The sequence below is a fragment of the Phoca vitulina genome, unplaced genomic scaffold (genome assembly GCF_004348235.1).
Source record: "Phoca vitulina isolate PV1807 unplaced genomic scaffold, GSC_HSeal_1.0 scaffold4, whole genome shotgun sequence".
NCBI classification, from domain to species: Eukaryota; Metazoa; Chordata; class Mammalia; order Carnivora; family Phocidae; genus Phoca; species Phoca vitulina.
Genome location: NW_022589707.1, coordinates 40,239,509 through 40,257,597, shown reverse-complemented (window position 1 = coordinate 40,257,597; position 18,089 = coordinate 40,239,509). Strand labels below are relative to the sequence as shown.

Here is an 18,089-nt window from a genome sequence, read left to right as displayed (position 1 = left end):
TATTCCAACAAGTGGATTTTGATACATTCTATTAAATTGCTTTCAAACATCTTATACCAGTTGCCTCATCATCGTCAAGGCTATGCAGAGTACCCATTAAACTTGACCTTTAGCCAGGATTTAGATAGTCCTTAAAAAGGAAATATTTGCCAATTTATTAGTCAAAAATTATTTTAATTTGCTTTTATTTGATTAAAAGGAACATTGAACATTATTTCCATTTATTTGCTGGCAGTTTGTCAATTGTCTGTTCACGTCTGTCTGTGCCTTTTGGCCATTTTTCTTTCAGAGTATTAATATTTTGGATATTGAAATTTACACTTTTTAATGTGGGAAAATTATGCATCCTTTATCCTTAAAACTTAGAGGCACAAATACAGCCATATACTTGTAGTATAGAAGGCCAAAAAACATTTTGTGTGTGTGTGTGGTTCTTAAATCCTGACGCAGTAGTTTATATATGAGTCTGCAAATGTGTGAACACATTCCTTTTGGAGCCAGGTCACCCCTGCTCGTTATAGGTTCAGTTAGAGCAATCTTCCCTATGTTTTTCTGCGCATCTCTCCCTTTCGTCTACCGTAATAAAAATCCTAAAAGATCCAGACTTCTACTTATCTCATTTTATTCAACTGCACTTTGAGGGGGCAGGCTGCCAACCAAGGAAACCACAGTCTGAAAAAGAATCTCATGTGAGAACTGAAGGGGTCAGTAGCTCTAGTGGAGAGGAGTAGTTGACAGAGAAAAAAGACAGCTTCTTGTTGATGCCATGTGAAGAATGAGCTTCCTGATGCCAGCTGGGGCTTAGCGAGCGGGGCCGCGGGGCGCAGGAATTCCAGGTATCTGACAGCCCGCTTGCTTTTCCTGCCTGTGGCGGGAGGCAACTCGCTCATCTCAGCTCCGTCTCTGCTGCCTCATTTTATAATGGAGGTAATCATACCTCAAAGGTATGCTCTAATTAATTACTCTTAGAGACTCTGAAACTATAATTGCTAATTATTATAACTGTTAGATCATTAATTCTTCACTCCTTTTTATAGAATTGTAATCATCTGCCCAAATTCGGCACCCGGTGTCGATCCAGGGATTTGTGGAGACTTTGTTGCCTATTATTTTTCATAGCCTCTTGATGCTTATTTTAGCCCACGCTAAGTGAATGCCTTAAAATCTAGAAATCTGAAAACTTGTTGAAAGTATTTAGAAATTTTGGAGTTCCAAGAAGCAGGAATGCCAAAAAAATAGTTAGAAAATTTTAGATCCCCCTAGATCATTGTAACTCAGTAGTAAAATAGCTAAAAATTTGAGACTGTTGGTTTTAAGACCACGTTAACTTCTTTTTCCTTCAGTGTGAGCCATATCATCTGGCCACTGGTAAATGATTATACCTAAGACTAGGCATTACAGTTTACCTAGATATTCAGCAGGAAGTCATGTGGGCACAAATAATTTAGCAAATGATGTGTTCTGAACAGCGGCCCTCGCTTTCAGCGTGCAGTCTTCGGTTTGCAACTGTGTGTTAACTTATTAGGAATCTTTTCGTCAGTTTTTAAATTCATAAAATTAATGTGGCTCTGAGCTGAAAATAGTGGAAAGAATGTACAGTGAGCATTGGTGATTTTACCTCAATGGCATTGTTTAATTTAGCGTGTGAGCATCTTATTTTTATAATTAGGTCATAAACACCTTAAAAGTAGAAAGTGTGTGTTGTAATACCTCTAAAAACAGAGAGATTCAATGAGTGCTGGCATTATCACCTAGATCACCTGGCTGCTTTACCCTGACTCAACCTATAACCAAATGAGGGTCTCTGGTTACTTGGGTAACTGCATGCTGCCTCAGTTTCCCAACCTATAAATAGGAAAAATGCTATTTTCTCAAATTTACAAGGTTGTCATGAAATGGATGGTTAAAAGCTTTGTGTGGGCTGGTAAAAATTCAGTGTCATTCTGTAAGGTGGTTTTATTTCCAGATGTATAATTGTCAGTGGAGATGTGCATTTTGACCCCTTTCCCCTCCACTTTTGCCAGGGAGATTTTGCATACTGATAAGAGCTGAGAGTTGATGTAGAAGGAGTTAGTATCAGCTGTTTCCAATTCCTGTGGCTTCTAGCTTCTCCTGGGCTGGCCTTACTATGAATGAGGGCCATAGCACCAGCCTCTTCAACTTAATGTCAGCTGCATCACCTTCATCAGGAGAAAAATTTCAAACATTTATTTTCTTTGCAAAAGGCAAGTTTTAGTGGTGGAGTCAATGTACTTCTGAAACGATCTCATTTACCTGAATGAGGCGCGCATATTTATTTTCAGGGTAAGTGGTGAGGTTGTATAATTCTCATGTGACAGATGAACCAAACACTCCACTGTAAATTACATTTGGCTGGAGGAAGATGCTCTGGTATGAAACCACATTTCTGCCTTGCTTACTTGCTCTTCTTGGGTTGGGGCTGGGAGCTGGAGGATTGGTGACTCTTGGATTTACCTAGAAAATGAAAAGCGTTCTTTAGAGAAACCAGGAAGGGGTGAGTAATAGCATCTTGATGTATTTATATAAAAAGGAGGATTTGGGGGATGTGACCTGGGTCGAGCATCTCTCCAGTCTGGAGACTAGAAGCATCACAGAACATGTCAGAATGGCTTGTGGCATTACAGTTTATTTTCAAAGGCCTTTTGATAATACAATTAAGCTTTTCTCTTTGTTTTATCTGAAAGTTGCCCTTACCGGCTACATTAATGTGTCACAGAGTGGGATTTTTTGTTGTTGTTGTTTCTGTGAGCTCTTAGTCTCATAAAAATTAAATGTGTGCATTCCTGTAACCTGATCTGTCCTCTCCAGTGAAAATCAATGCTTCTTGCCCTTGCTGTGCGAGCTGCAGAGGTCTTACTCTGTAGGCTGTGTGTGTTGTGTGCATTTGCGAATATGGCCTTTCGTCACCCATGTTTTCGGATGTTTCTGAAACATATCTGAGACCTCAGAGCCACTACAAACAATCTGTTGGCTCATGACTAGTCTCTCTGTGTGCTTGATAGAGAACAGGAGAGGGTGTGTTTTTCTCCCCCCAGTGTTTGCCTCAGGGAGTGGGCACAGAACGTGGCCAGTTTATTACTTATCTATATATTATTCCTTTGGTTGGTGGTAACAAGAACTTCTGAAGAGGATGGGCTTCTGGAGGGGTAGCAAAATGTTAAACCATTGAGTTCTTTCAGACTTGAATTATACTATCTTAAATATGCCAAGTACAAAGAGTCTGACTCCTTTTTTTTTTAAAGATTTTGTTTATTTATTTGACAGAGAGAGAGAGAGAGAGAGAGAGAGGGAGAGAGGCAGGCAGGCAGAGGGAGAGGGAGAAGCAGGCTCCCCGCTGAGTGGAGAGCCCGATGCCAGGCTTGATCCCAGGACCACAGGATCGTGACCTGAGCCGAAGGCAGACGCTTAACCGACTGAGCCACCCAGGCACCCAGGAGTCTGACTCTTGATGGCCAAGTATTTGCCTGAGCTTAGAGGCAATGATTTTTCCTAACCAAGTGGAGTTTCCATCACAGTTTTCTTCTAGGAAATAATCAAATGTTGAATTTTAGGATTAGGTTCCAAAGTAGAGGAAAGACTCTGAGATTCTCTAAGATTCTACTTGAACTAATCATGGCTTCTGATAAATGGGACCAGTCCAACCTTTCACAGCAGATGTTTATGAGATTTAAAAATGTGTAACCAAGATGATGGGGTTTGTGGGAGCAGGTTCCATCTATCCTGTGACATAAAATTCCAAAAATGGAATTGTGTACTGTGCTCTTGAGGCAACTCAAGGTTGTGTTAGAGCAAATGATGAACTATTCCTAATTGTCCTTGCCCCAGTTTTAGAAGAATAGTAAGCATCAGAAGTTCTTCAGGTTGGTGCAATGCAGTCATGATTTTGTCTTCCCTTTGGCCTGATGTCACTGAGTCAGTAGGATAGCTTCCCTCGGAGAACTCAGATATTATTCACAGGTTACATGATTAGCAGAAAGGATTCTCCCAGCCTAAATGACATAGATGAGCACCTGTTAAGGGGCGTGGCTAAAGACTTCATACTACTGCCTGTTCAGAGGAAATAGATTAATAGATTAATTTAATTAATGCCTACTATATGCCAGACACTATGTTAAATACTTTACTTACATTGTTTTACTTAATAGGTGGTATTGTCTTTAGTCTGATGGGGAAACTGAAGTTCAGAGAGGCTGGAGATTTTACCCAAGATCATGTAGCTATTAAGTGGCAGAGCCAGCCTTTCTGTCATGGGTGCCTCCCTTCCTTGTGTTCCTAGTTATTGTACTGTACACATAATTTGAAAAACTTGCCAAGAGAAACACCATGCCATCTTCTTCAGTGAAGCTATCTGTATGGAGAAAATACCATCCAACTCTTGGCTCCATATAGATCTTATGTCCATCACCTTTTACCAATGCAAGATTTTTTTTTTTTTTTTTAGTTTTATCTGTCACCTCAAATCCTAATTTTAGTGGCCATGAATTTCAAAAAGTACAATAAAAGCATATGTCATTTCACCTAGCAATAGGAAATTGAAGGTGTAGTTGGTAATATCATCTAACTAAATGGAACTGTAACTGCTGTTATTAGTGGTCATGTTATTAATAGTTGTATTTAGAGATACAGGCCTGTCAACTGTAAACAATGTCACTTCACCCTCCTTCTTCAGTGTAGTCACTCAAGGATTAACATGTTCTGTATCCTTTGTATGATTGTTTTTGGAATTCTAGTCCCTAAATCTGTTCTGCAACAGAAAAGAGAATAGACATTTGCAAGATTAGAATCTGATAACTTTCAAGCTCAGGGTGCATTTACAAACACTGGCATTCATCCCTGTGTGATATTTTCCAGTTATCCAAAAAGGCTTTTATTCAGGATCCATTTGTGGTTGGGATGCATTGTGATGCATCATTTATGCAGTGCTTTAAGTGTTTACTGGGTAGAGTGTACAAGAGACAGAGCACAAGAATCCTTCCTAAAGGCCTTACTATCTAGAGACACATTGACTGTTATGTAACAGAATTTCACCGAAGAGTAGATATTGCTTAACTCATCCATTTCTTGAGAGCTGATGTTCAGGCTTTCCTTTGACGTTTAGATAACCCCAAACATGCTGAATTGTCTTTTCACTTCCAATAGACATTCCCAGTAAAGCGTAGGTTTTACATTTTAAAAATAGGCAGGAGGTGGGACGGGAATGAGGATATAGACCCTACCAGCAAGTTATTGCTAAGGGAGGATTTTGGGAGAGGCTGGTGAGGATGGACTAGAGACCACTGATTCCCACCCTTACACTGTAAAGGACCTCTTTGTTTTCCTTTTTACATTTGAAAAATTTTTTCCACTAGATAAATATTACTTAATTCATTTTCTCTTTAAATTAAAGGCATTCGTAATTGTCAGTCAAAACTTGTGATAAACATGAGGTGACTGATGTTACCATCTTGAATCAAAAATTCTAGCAGAAGTAAAGAAAGTTGACATTTTACTTGGCATGTGAAAGCATTTTTGTGAATGACTAAATGTTTAAATATATGGTAAGCTTTTAGAAATACTAAAAATGGAACTGATCTGTTATTACTTTCACAGACTGCCTAGGAATCCAGAGACCCCCAAGTGGGGAGCAACTGAACTTAGCAATTGCCATAAATTCCCTTCGACTTCTAACATTCTGTGATTTGTGAACACCATTAAAGCTAATAAAATCGGCTGGTTACAAATGTACTTCCAACAGTGAGTTTTGAAATCCAGGTCCAACGTTTTGTGGGGATAGGGGAAGAGGCAAACTTAGCTACCCCCCAAACTTGGAGAGCAACGTAAGGATGTAGAAATAGTTGTCCTTTGGGTGTGCCCACAATTTTTCTTGGTAAGCAACTAAAAGTAGCAATGTCTACTTTGTCATCCTTGACCACAGACAGTTCTACTTGTGATAAAAACAAAAACAAAAACCAGGCCCTTTATATGATGCTTTGTCTCCACATCTGGCATGGACCTTACCCCACCCTCCAGCGTAGGCCCCACATTAGAGGCAGAATGTTCTGGAAAACCAAAGCTGACTGTATCAGATTTTTGTTGGGTCTCAACTGTTCCTCGGCTAAAATCTAACTTCCTTGGCTTGATGTACACGGTCTCTGACAATATGACACTAATCTATACCTGATACCTTTCCATATATACATTATGAACCTACTATACCAACTTTTTCATCATAATTGCAACTACTGGACCTTTCACGAATCCCACTCTTTACACATGCTGTTCTGCTAACTGGAATAGTCTTCTCTGCACAATCTCTGTTGGGTAAGTTCCTATAATATCTGGCTAAGATAGTAGTACTTAATATGTACTAGGCACTCATTTAATCTTTACAGTGGAGGTGGTTGCCATTATCAGTCGCATTTCGCAGAGGAGGAACCTACCCCAGAGAGGTTAAGTAAACTTCTCAGAGTCACAGAGCCAGTAAATAATGGAGTCAGAATTTGAACCTATGCGGCCTGTTACTTCAGGACCTATACTCTTAACCCCCTAGACTGCCTCTCCCTTACAATGGCACCTCCACAGGCAAAGGCTTTCCTGAATCCTTCAAGTGGTGTTAGCTCTTCCTTTCTTAGGATTCTTAAAGTGCTTCTTAAAGCATCCTTGTAATAGCATTTAGTAACTTGCATTATTACTTCTGTCTTTCTGTGCCTGTGTGAGTAATTTTGAGCATCATTCAGCTTCATATACCCAGGACCTTGCAAAATGCCTGTCACTGGGGAAATATTTAGTAAATATTTCTTTTTCTTTTTCTTTCTTTCTTTTTTTTTTTAGTAAATATTTCTTGGATGAGTGAAGGAATGAGTGAATGAACTAACACAGAGCACTTGTCTGTACTCAGATGGATTGGGATCATCTTTCCTTCTATGACATACTTCTGGGATATCTTGAAAAACTTTTCCTTCCAGTAGGTAGACTTTACCTGTCTCATGGGTGCAGAACATTCCAAAAGGAAAACTTAGAGCTCTCACTTGTCATCTTCATGTGACAGTAAATCATTTCCAAATCTTGCAGAGATGCCCATGAATTGTGCTGAGTATCCATGTAGTACTCCAGTCTGACAATGCTGATTTATTTAAGTATAGGTTTGGTGCTCTGTGAGATCTCACCATCTGCGTAAGTTGTGTTTACTTTAAGTACCAGTCAGCATTTTCCTGACAAGTTATAGAAAAATGGTAGTTGAACTTAATTTTTAAGTGAAGTCTGTTTAAGAATAATTTGTTAATTACTAGTTGGTTGATTCTGTTTCCTTAAATTAAGGGCTTCAGTTAATATCACATGCTTATTATTCCAGTTTGCAGGAAGCTGCTGCAGTGGGGCCCACAGTTTCATGACATATTGTAGTCCTGTTCTATGCCAGCCCCTGTCTGGGCTTCTAAATTCATCTTTAGCTAATTTTACAAGCCTGGGAAGTAATCTGATGGTTTACTAGCTTTGGGATTGCAAGTTGGAGGCTTAATTTAATAGCCACTTATAAAACCATTTAGGCAAAAATTGGTTATTAGGCCTTCAATATGATGGGGTGTATTGAACCATTTGATTGAGGCTGATTCTTCAAAATACTGAGAATTGGAGTTAGTACCTTTTGGGCTGAAGGTGGTCCATCAACCACACATAAGACAGGATCCAAACCTTGCTGTGGGGTGGCTTGGAGCCCAGTGATTTTTTTTGGCATAAAGGATATGTTTGGCAGCCTATTGGGAAGGTCTGAGGAGGCTGGCCATGGCCTTCAGAAGAGAACATACCAAGGTTGGGTGAATCTGGATGTGTAATGGTTTTGTAAATGTTTTGGTTTCAATAAAATCCCAAATGTATTTTATCAATGCATTTTTTCCCCTTAATTTTTAGACCCTTGTGTATTTCAAGGGAAATTTAGTCCATATGTCTTTGATTCATTTATACTTAACTCATCAAAATGTTGTTTTCTAAGAGTCATTTGGTGTCCAAGAAGACTTTAGAGCTTGGTTTAAATACCTTCCAATGTTCTTTTCCCCTTCCTTTTTAAAAATAGAAAGCCATCTACTCTTGGCAAAACCTAAGTGCAAACACACCAAAAGTTTGCATTTGGTTGAGAGCTTCAAGCCCGTAAGGCTGTTATGCTGAGCCAAATGCATTCGCCAGCTCCTGGTAATATGTGAGCTCCGTTACTCAAAAGCACAGAGAGATCTTTACCTTTTGATAATCTCTAGTGGCTGTGCACATGGAAAGAAACTAAAAAATAAAATGTCTGCTATTTGCTAGATCTTTGATCTCGGGAAAGCCACTTAACCTCCCTTAGCTTCAGTTTTCTCATCTGTAAAACTGGGCTCATACTTGTCTTGCCTACCTCCCAGAATTACGGAGAGGGTTAAGAGAGCTAACATAAAAGTACTTTGGAAAATATAAATAGTTCTACAAATAGAATCACATCTCATGTCTTGATGTCGGTGTTCTTTGAATAAAATAACAGGTGGATGTTTGTTATGTGCCAAGCACTGTGTTAAACATTTTACAAGCCGCTATCTTGTTTAGTCCTCGTAGTACCTGGTGAAGGGTAGGTACTTTTAATTTCTACATTTGGGAAGATAAAACTCCTCTGCATAATTTACCCAAGGTCTTATAGTTTGTGAGTGGAAGAACGAGAATATGAATCCAGCTCTTTATGGATTTTAACCACGAAGTTGCATAGTATGTGGTTGAAGCCATATTAATCACTGTACTGTTGGGACCCAGTATCAAAGTTTATCTTGAATCATAACCAAGTCTCCTCATATTGTTATGACCACTTACTCATACTTCAGATTATATTCTCTTATTGAATAATTAGAGTGAGTGCATGTATGATGATATGCTGTTTGAATACACACACACACACACACACACACACACACACACACATAAAGATCATTCATTACATAGGTTAGTAATAGAAGCTAATTTTAATTGAATATTTACTTTGGACCAGACCCTGCAGAGCTTATCTCATTTAAGGTATACAACTCTGTGAGGTAGAGATTGCTGTTGTCAAGAACTATGAAGACCTGGGGTTTTACTCGACACGAAAACTGATCAATTAGCCTGGAGTTTCCTGGAGGCTGGTAGAAGATACGAGATTTCTGGGACACAAACAAAGTTCTTTATTACTTAAGGCAGGCAAGCAGCGGTGGGTTCATCTTCCCATCAGTTTACCTGGCCCCAGGTCCTGCAGAGGTGACGTGGAGTCTGGCCCAGGTGGATGCTGAGCATGCCATGGGTTTGTGTGACGGCTGAGGCACTATGAGTTTAGAAATCCCAATCTCTGTTGTGGTAAGCAGCCTTGCCTGACCTTTGCCCCTTCGGGAGAGATTATTTTAATATACTGGACAGTAAGCAAACCTGCCTTCTGCCTCAGAGGGACACACTAAGTCTGTCTTCTGAGACTGTTTGCTGTACAAACATGTTTGAAAGATTCTGGAATGAAGGTTTCTGCTTCTCAGACGTATATAATAGCAAGAGATCCATGGAGAATTCTCTCCCAACAGTTATTATTTCTGTTTTATGGACAAGGAATCTGGGCTTAGAGAAGTTAAGTCGTTCATTCACTCCAGAAATGTTTATTGAGCATGTGTGTATGTTAAGGTCACATAGGTAAGAGGACGAGGAGAGGCGAGTCAACACAGGCTCCAAGCTGTTAACTTGGACCCTTCGCCTCTTCTACCCTCACCTCCTCAGCCACGGTCCATCTTGCTTCCCCACCTAATGACCAATGTTATAAGACAGAAATGAACTTAAGATGATAATGACCCTTTGGGACAACTGCTTCTCCAGCCATCAGGTTCTCCCTCTGCAGCTTTGACCCAGCCCTAGATACCCAAAGGCAGCAGGGTTGCGTGCAATGTGGGAATGGTATTGGTAGATCCCCAAAAAAGTCAGAATGGCATTTTGAGATCATATTTAGCAGCACACAGAAGACAATGGTGCTGGGTCATTGGAAGTTAGATTCAGTGTGAATAATTTTGTTCTGGAAAATTCAGTTTTGAAACTCGGAAATAGTTTGGTTTCTGTACAAAATCCAGAAGGTTCTTTTTCCTGGTTTCCCCCTCCACCAGTCAGTCAGCATTCTTTTATGTTTAACGATACCATTAAATGACTTGTGGAAGGTTTTTGTAGTGCCTATGCTAGCTTATGAGATTCTTCTTGACATGTGCCTGAATCTCTGTATCAGGAAATATTCAGTGATTAAGAAGTTGGAATCTGGGGAGAAGAAAAAGTCTTGGCAACAATATGACTAGAAGTATCTTTTCAAAACAAAGAGGTCTTCTCCACCCTAGAGAAAGGCCTCCCAGGCTGCAGGTTCTCTTCTCTCTCAGCAGGGGCCCCTGAGGGAACGAGTGTGCCAGTTTTCTGAGGAAAATAATAAAGGTGGACATGGAATGAAGAGGGTTGGTAGCTAGCTTTGAACTGTGGTGAGGAAACAGTGAACCTTAGCTGGTTAACCATTGTCCCTTTCAACCAAGTATCTTCAGGGGAAACATTCTTCCACTGACATCTCTGTCAGAGGAGAAGCTGTACCTTAAAAAAAAAAGAAGAAGAAGAAGGAAAGAAGCCTGACTTCAGCTCATTTAGCCCTGCCACCTTGTTCATGGATTAACATAGCACGGTGAGAAATTCTCTCCTGTTGGCCTACTCCTCAGCCCCTGAAGCAGTTGGCCCTGTTTCCTGAGCTTATTTCAACTCCCTTTGATGCCAGAGAAAATCTAATTAGTGAAGAATTTGAGAGAAAGAATTTTTGAGAGAACTCTGCCACCCCAAACCCACAGTAGAGTGGGGACATGATTCTTCCCTGTGAGGCTATCACTATCAAGGTTTTTTTTTTTTTTTTCCCTGAATCTTAAATGTTAAACAAGAAGAAAAGGTGATACATAAACTCTCTGTGATGGAGCCAGGCCTCTTTCACAACAGATGATTCTAGAGCCATTTATCTTGCAAAATAATTCTCTCTTCAGACAGGCTCAATCTAATTCTAGACTAGGCTGCAGAAAGAGGAAATTACTTTGTGGACCTTAACAGCGAAGTCAAGTAGAAGAAGAAAATAAGAATCTTTGGGTAAAGGGTTTTATTTAAGAATGAAAGTAGGCTTCAGAAGCTGGTATTCTCCCAGTGTACTTCTAGGGTGAGGGAATGGTTGCTGCTTTGCCCTGATATCCGGGGCTTCCACATGGCAGCGGCAAAACCACCTCAACAAACAAGACCGAACAAAAACTCACCAAGAACATGCTAAGCGTTACTTTCATAATTCCTTGGTTCTGCTGCTTTCCCCTGATTGGAGCCCTTAGAGCAGCCTGGGCGCCTTTCCTTGAGGGAACGATGAAAGATGCCCACAAACACGTGTGGCTCCAAAGGAACCTTCAGTACAGACCATCTTCCCCTCCTACTTTGTCCCTTCTGACGGTTTCTGCCCACAGTTTCCTTGTTGTTGTTTTTGGTTGATCTGTTTGTTTTGGGTTCCCCTCCCCCCAGCCCAAGGAAGCTGTACACACACTGGAGCATTTGGGGCTGACTTGGCAGGATGATGTGGCTGCCGGCAGCTTCCAAAATATGACACCAGTGAAAATACGAACCAAATGTTCCTTGTATGCTAGGGTGTAAAGTCTTCATCGCGCCTCTCTCTGAGAGCTGAGAGCATGAAAGAACCAGACAGTTTTGGGTCTTGGTTTTTGCTCTGCCTCTTAACAGCTGGGTGGCATCTCTGAGCGCAATTCTTGATAAAATAGCCATCGTTTTCCCCGCTTCATAAGGGTGCTGCTGGAGTTCAACAAAATCGTTCATGGAGTGCCTGCCATGTGCCAGATAGCGTGAGCTGTAATAGTTCCTCTCCTGAGCACCTCAAAGGCAAGGCCGCTTCTTGTTCCCACATGGGCCACACAGGAGAGTCTGACTGGCTGGGCTTGCATCTTGATTCTGTTCCTTGCCAGCTCTGTGACCTTGGGCAAGTGACTAACCTTTCAGCTGGGGAGTGGAGATCACAACACTACCTACCTCATGGAGTTCTTCTGAGAAGCAAATAAGGAAATACATGTAGCCCGGGGCTTGGAAAGCGCTCCTTGAATGTCAGCAGTGGTTATCTCTGTACGTATAAGCTCGGTGCCTGGCACGTATCTGTTTTTTGAAATACAGTACACAGTAAATGCTCAACAAATGCTAGTTCCTCTTTCTATAACCCTTCTTTGACAAATCTTCCCATTCACATATGACAAGTTATGATGGCATGTTCCATTGGGACTGATCCTAAGAAAGGAAGATAATGTTCTTCCAGAGGGAGTTCAACTCTGAATGGTCCTGTCATATGTGTTTGTTCTTTTCATTGCTATAAACCTACAAAGGGAGAAATGTGGACCAACCAACTGAGTGCCTTAGGGCATTCATCGCCTCAATGTAGCCATTTGCTTCAGTTGAACCCAATCTCAGTGATCCTTCACCATGTTTATGGTGGAGAGAAAGCAGTGCCCTGGAATGTTCACTCAGCATGTCCCTGGAACATGGACCCCACACATGTTCCTGCTGGGGGTGGGGAGTGGGAGGTGTATGTTTGTGTGTGTTTGCAGGAGGGGGATGTCACAGCTGGGAGAGCAAGATAAAGAAGTTGATGACTCAAGGGTCTTTTATTTTCTCTGGCATTTCCAAAAGGTGGCTTCTGATTACACAACTAGCTCACATTCCTAGCCGACCTCAGGTACACCCCAGGCCTTCTCTTCTTCCCATTGGCTCCTTCCTTTGACTTGGAGAAGATATTTATAAAGATTGGAATCTACTAAAGAAAGAGACAAGAAGCAGCAAGAAGCCACTTCAGTGAGTGAACTTTTTTGGGGGGGCGGTGTATGTGTGGTTTCATTTTTATTGCTTCCAACTGTTTTTCAGATCTGCTTAATTTATTGTTGGATACCTCAGAATTCGTTTGGCTCTGACAAGCTCCCTGGCCCCCAGGCACTTCATTCTCCAGACTACACTTCCCATCTGGGCCTGCGAACCTTTGTTAACGATATGGATCCTGGTGGGGTTAGCTGTGGGATTTTGCCACCTCCTTCATGTGTCTTCTGGAGGACTTTTCAGATATTGAAGCGGGCCCTTCACCTTGTAAATTCTTTGGATGGCTTGACTGGTTGCCAGTTATGACTTCGACAACATGAGAGGCCTGAATCTTTTCGTTTCTGGGAGGGTTGATTGAGCCAGAGGGGGCCCGGGGGATTGATGAACCAGTAGGGTTTATCATTGGATTTGCATTCAAATCCTGAACACAAAAACAAAAACCCAGCTAACAACCTGTGAAGTATTACTTTCAAAATTACTTGGTTCTGTTTTCAGGATTTGACTGGGAGCCCAGGAACATGGGCCCTGGGACCCTGTGGCATTAGATATGATCTAGGCTAACCTTTTCATTTTACAAATGTGGAAACTGAGGCCCAGAGGGGTTAAATAACATGCTTCTGGTCACACTGCTAGGAGCAGAGCCATGGCTGGGACACAGGCCTTGTGATCCCTTCTTTGGGCTTCTTTCTGCTATCCTCCGATCACATACCTGTCATTGGCTGAGGCAGACATGAAACTCTGGCTTCTTAACCAATTCTTAACCATTCCCCAACCCCTCTTATTTTCTTTAAAATGGCATTTTCCTGCTCTCCGTCTTGGCTGAGCTTCTTCTTCTTCCCTCCTTCTCCTCTTCCTTGTAATATGTGTATTTGGTAGCAAAGTAGAAGAACTTAAGTTAAAAATGATTATTTCTGGCCATTCACCAGAGGTAATCTTTTCTAACTGGTTTTGTTTTTGTTTTTTGTTTTTTTTTGGAAGTGACTGCCAGACTCTAAATAATACGATTATATCCATGTTTCTTTCTTTATCATCTTTTTGCAACATCTGTTGAGTCTCTGCTTTGAAAATGGGGCTTTAGCTCAGTTGCCCTGATTCTTCTCTATCCCCTGTCTTCTCTCAATGTTCCATTATTACATTTACTCCTTTTGTTGGTTGCCCCTGCCTTTAAGTTATAACTTGCGTTGTGATGAGCACTGGGTGTTGTATGTAAGTGATGAGTCACTGCTTCCTACACCTGAAACTAATATCACACTGTATGTTAACTAACTGGAATTTAAATGAAAACTTGGAAAAAAAAAACCCTGTAACTTGCATGTTCACTTTGTGTCCCATCAACTTTCAATCAATTTTGTTTTTGTTAAAGATTTTATTTATTTATTTATTTGAGAGAGAGAGAGAGAGAGTATGAACAGGTTGGGGGGCGGGGTAGGGAGGAGGAGGAGCAGAGGGAGAGGGAGAAGCAGACTCTGCACTGAGCATGGAGCCTGACCTGGGGCTCAATTCCATGACCCTGAGACCATGACCTGAGCTAAAATCAGGAGTTGGACTCTTAACTGACTGAGCCACTCAGGTGCCCCTCAGTCAATTTCTTAAGTTGAAGCTCTTGAGTGTGGACCCCTTTCTTATCCTACTCCTTTCCACATTCCACCTTTTCAGTGCCATAGTTACTTTCACATTGTTCACGTGATTTACCTTTTCGTTCTGTCTTGCAACCACTGCTCTGTCTTCTGTGTTTTTGTTTAATGGTAAAAGTTGAAAACCAATGAATAACATATATTTATATAATGACTGCAGTTTTTGTTTATTGCTTGGTCACATTATAAGGTTCCTTCTCGAGGGAAGTTAATGTCATTACTCAAGGGCCTGTCTCACAGGAATATTCCTAACATCAAGGTCATGATTGCATTTTTTTAATGTTTCATCAGTTGCTTAAAATTGTTCGACTAAGGCTAGTAACTCTGTCAGTTTCTCCTAAGAAAGTCCCTGTCAACCTTTCCTCTGTTCCCCCCCACCCCACTGCTTTCTCCTATCTCCTTCTAACACTTCACAGTAAAATAGAGCGAAATACTGCTGAGTTTTCTTAGACTTTGGAACTGTCAGAATTGAAAGATCTAGTGCATGAGGTAAGCTCAGCCAGTGATGAGAGTGCATCTTTGGTCTTCCTTTGGACCATGGGAATGAAATCATATGTGCCCCACAATAATAAAAGAAGCTGTTATTTTGGAGAATCAGTTGATATTGCTGATGAACTTAATTTTGTTTGTCTATTTATTTATTTTTGGTCTTCTCTTCCCAAAGGAGGATGCCAGTATAATACACGCTGTTTGTTTGATGGATCCTGTTGCGATTGATAATAATGATTCTGATGCTTTCTGTTAGACCAAGATAATAAAAAGCCCAAGGGTATTTGTAATGTGCCTAACTGGGTTTTAAATCAATTAGTGGGTATCTGAGGGCTTTATATAATACGTCACCAGAAACAGCTACTTAAGGAAGAGCCTGGAAAATCTCAAAAATTATCCTAGTTCAAAAGTGTGATGCTTGCTGTTCTAAACTGCTGTTCTGATGCTCGAATTGTATATTACGTGAGATATTAAAGTAGATAATTTACCAAACTTACGGTTTCTCATGCTGAAGAAAATACGCAATTAGGAAATGCCTAACATCGATTAGAAAAGGGTATTTGCAACAACTCAAATGGTTGATGTTAAACCATAATTTCCCCCAGATAATGGATTGCCTCGGGAGTGGAATCTGCTTAGCCAGATGCTCCACCTCATCATAGCTTTCCTTGCCCTTCCCCCTGTCTGTCTGTGGACCTTGGGTGAGGGGAGAGAAACATGGGGAGCAGGAGATGAAAACTGGCACTCTCACTTTGTCTCAAGCCTTAGCAAAGTGTTGAAAATGGGTTAGAACATCTATTCTCTGCAATTAATCAGTCCTTTTGAAACAGTAATTTTCTGTTGGATATGGTGGGGTATTTGGAGTCATGGATGATGAGGCAGATGCAGATCCCTAAGGTATTATAAACCTGGGACTGGGGGAGCCCCTGCTGTATGGTGAGTATCCACCATTTGTAGGTCTAGAGGGAAGGCCAGGTCTGTAAGGGAGAACCAATATTTTTCTTTGTGCCTCCAATCAAGATGATTTGGACAAAAACAGTAGTTGATACTCCTATTATGCTTCACAAGTACTAGTACTAGCTGTGATCTGGAGAACTTTATAAGGATCTGTGGCATGGGTGTGTGGTGTACAAAGGGAATAGAGGGAAGAAAATACAGTTGGGAGGGCCCTTGACTAGGAATCTCTCTCCTGGGGGAACTTCTCCTTAATTTGTGCATTTATTAAATATATATTTATTGGAAAGTAACTAGTCTGTATTGTGGCTGGCATCTAACATTCCTCAGACTTAAAGTTATACCAGCTATATTAGGCTTTCTGTAAGCCTTTCTATGGTTTGGGCATAAACAAGTAGGACCCAGGCTGTTCTGGTCTTTTACAATTGACCTGGATTCCAGCCACTTTCCTGGGATGCCATTCTGTTCTTTTGCCAAAATATGTGTGTGTGTGTGTGTGTGTGTGTGTATGTGTGTATGTGTGTGTGTGTGTGAAAAATTAGTATTAGGTGAAGCTGGTTGTGGGGCTGCAGCTTAAAAATAGTGGGATTGAATTTACCCAGAGGTTGCATGGTGTGTGTGTGCATGCATGTACTGTGGCTGTACCCTGAGGGGGGCCAAGGGAGGTCAAGGTTGTGTGTGCACAGAAGTATGACATTCCTACAGGAGCATCCCTATTCGGGTACCACTCTCTAGAGAGTGTTGCTAACTTGGTCTTTCCGTCCTGGATCCTGAGAACTTGAATGTAAATAAGGATTGAGTTTATATACTATTCAGTTGCCTTACTTAAAAAAGAGCTGATGGTTTTGGGAGGATCCCTGAGTTGACATTCTTGACTAACCTCCATAGGGTTTCCCAAACAGAACATGTATTTTGAGGTATACACGTATGTAAATACATACATTTACAGCAATTCCAAGTTATATATTAGTGTCATTGCTACATGTCATTGCTACATTTTCTCTTTAGAAAAATATTAAATAAATTGTTGCAATCTTACAGTGAATCTTATAAATAAAAAACCTACCTTAAGGGGGCCTGGGTGGCTCAGTTGGTTAAGCATCCCATTCTTGATTTTGGCTCAGGTTATGACCTCAGGGTTGTGAGATCCAGCCCCACATTCATGGTGGGTGTGGAGCCTGCTTAAGATTCCCTTTCTCCCTTTCCCTCTGCCCCTCCATGCCCCCTGTCCCCACTCTCTCTTGAAAAAAAAAAATTTAAAATTTAAAAAACCCTAGACACATGATTTAAAAAATGCCCTAGATATAATATATAATAAAGACATGAAATAAATGTAATTTTAATAAAATAATATGTATTTATAGCATTCAGACTCCTAACAGGAAGGAGATGCCACAGTAAAGAGTTTAACTGAAAAGACTTGAATGAAAGTGAGGGCAGGGTTGTGGGAACCAGCCAAAGAGAGTGAGGGACCAGAGACTAGGGACAGCTAGAAACCGTTGTCACCCCTAAGCCTGCAGAAATCCTGTGAGTTGGAGCTGGAAGATGGGAGGAAACAACATCCGGACCTTCAGGTTAGGAGGGAGGGGAGTGGGGAATGTATACTCTCTCCTCTCACCCTCTGATCTCCTGCCACCGCCTCTCATTGGCTGAATGCTGGAAGCCAGAGGGCAAGGGAGCCTGGGGGATGCAGTCCATAGAGCTCAGCCTCCTGATGCAGAAAACAGAACAGTGAAAGGCAGAGAATGGATCATGGAGGGCTGGAGCAAATGGAGAAAGCAGCACAGCATTTCAGTATGCACATGGTAGTTGCTACTACTCTGGAAGACTTAATTAATGAAGGGTCAAGTCCTTGCACCTTGGTGTTGGATTTCCCCATGAATTAGGGGAATGTGACAAATGTATTGCCTTGTGTTGACAATTCTGATGTTCCCCGGTGGTGAACAACTTACGGTAAAATTCCAGATGAAAACAAATACAATCTTCTCTTTCCAGGTTGCATTTCTAAAAATTTCAGCGTATATTAAAATCATGCAAGGGACACCTGGGTGGCTCAGTTGGTTAAGCGTCTGCCTTCGGCTCAGGTCATGATCCCAGGGTTCTGGAATCAAGTCCGGCATCGGGCTCCCT

At 41.2% G+C, this 18,089-nt stretch overlaps 1 protein-coding gene across 3 annotated transcripts in view; it reads left to right on the top strand.

Annotated features, from left to right (window-relative positions):
* The window catches only part of CREB5 (cAMP responsive element binding protein 5), a 458,616-nt gene that overhangs the window by 94,209 nt on the left and 346,318 nt on the right, over nucleotides 1-18,089 (top strand). The window contains exon 1 of one of the 3 annotated variants that reach the window (XM_032401876.1): nucleotides 12,668-12,864. The exons of the other annotated variants lie outside the window; for them this stretch is intronic. The gene's annotated coding sequence lies outside the window, so the exon portion shown is untranslated. Of the gene's footprint in view, nucleotides 1-12,667; nucleotides 12,865-18,089 lie in introns of those variants that run through there. 3 annotated transcript variants of the gene reach the window in all.